The sequence below is a fragment of the Mastomys coucha genome, unplaced genomic scaffold (assembly GCF_008632895.1).
Source record: "Mastomys coucha isolate ucsf_1 unplaced genomic scaffold, UCSF_Mcou_1 pScaffold9, whole genome shotgun sequence".
NCBI classification, from domain to species: Eukaryota; Metazoa; Chordata; class Mammalia; order Rodentia; family Muridae; genus Mastomys; species Mastomys coucha.
Window position 1 is genome coordinate 48,064,934 of NW_022196915.1, and position 1,550 is coordinate 48,066,483.

At 46.2% G+C, this 1,550-nt stretch overlaps 1 pseudogene; it reads left to right on the top strand.

Moving 5' to 3' along the window:
• Nucleotides 1–1,139: 1,139 nt before the first annotated feature.
• LOC116085506 lies at nt 1,140–1,279 on the top strand (annotated as a pseudogene).
• Nucleotides 1,280–1,550: the final 271 nt, after the last annotated feature.

A 1,550-nucleotide genomic window follows, 5' to 3' on the forward strand; every position in this document is an offset into this window, starting at 1 on the left:
CAAGGAATCTGATTCGGTGCCAGTCAAGACACCATCAAAACTGGTCCTGGGAGACATGGGGTGATTCAGTCACTAGAACTCGCCAGGGAGCTTTCTGGAATCTCGGGTTTGCCGAACTCCTTCCCACTGCACACTAATGTGTTCTGAGCCATCGTATACATGATTTTTTTCCTCAAGAATAAGAAGGGCTCAAAGACTTCTTTCTTTGTTTGAGACAGGGCTTCACTAGGTAGCCTTGCTTAGCATAGAACTTAGTGTTCTGTGCCAAACCTCAGGCTGGCCTTGAATTCAGAGACCCACCTGCCTCTGCTTCCAGACCACTGGGATGAAAGACGTTCACCAACATGGTCTGCAGGAGTTAAAGATTTATTGCTCTAGTAATTGACAGAGAGTTGGACGGACCTTTTTGCTCCAAGCAAGGTGTGTTTTAGAAACCTTAAACTGCCAGGGTCTTAGTGACGCTGAAGAATCTACTCCTTTCCCCGAGAAATCACTGGACTTAAAACACCTAGCTTCCTGCAACTCCCAGGCTCCACACTACACTCTCCACACACTGGATGAAGATCAGAGGGCTCCCATTCCTCCCAGTTTTGACTTGGTGGAATGGCTCCTGGGTTTTTGCTTCCAGATAACTAGGTATGATCTAAAGTATTAGCTCTTCTTTACATTGACTTGCTTGTGGATGCTGGGGATTAAGCCTAGGCCTTGCTTGTACCAGGAAAGTGCTCTAACACTTAAGCTTAATCCTCAGCCAACAAGTCATCTTTAGAGACCCAAAGAAAGTAGTTTCTGAACTGAATTATGAGCTGTGCTTTAGGAACACAATTCAAGTTACCCAGAACATTATCAGATAGACAGACAGCCAGAGGCAGAGAAATCTCTTCACTGGGTCTTGTTGAACCTAGTGTTCTGGCTAGTTTTATATCCACTTGACAAGGAGAGACAATCTGAAAGGAAAGAACCTCAATTGAGAAAGTGTCTCTGTAAGATCCAGTAAGGTGTTTTCTTAATTAGTGATTGCTGGGGGAGGGCCCAGCCCATTGTGGGTGGTATCTTCCCTTGGCTGGTGATCTTGAGTTCTATAAGAAAGCAGGCTGAGCAAAGCCTTGGGGAGCAAGCTAGTAAGAAACACCTCTCTACCTGCCCCTAAAAACATTGCAGATGTGGCTGGCTGCTGTGTCCCACGTACATCAGTAGGTGGCAGAGAGGAGAGAGGCTAGCTATGTCTACACTCAGTGTTCTGACCTGTGAGCCTCTGAGTGATTAGTAGCCTAACACTCCCTGAACAAAGTGAGCCTGAGACTAACTACCACCAGTCCCATGCTGCACAGGCCTCTATAGCTCCCAGGACTGTGAGCAAGAAAGACAAAGACTAGAAGAATCCTGCCTGGGACCCACCTGAGACGACCACCAAACTGGCACCATGAGACCTGGACAGGGAGCTGGCCTGGGATGACCATCAGTCAGCCTCCTCCAATATATTTATATCCAAAACCAAAATATTTCAACAGCAACTAAACAAATAGGGAATATTATCAAGTAAATAGTAT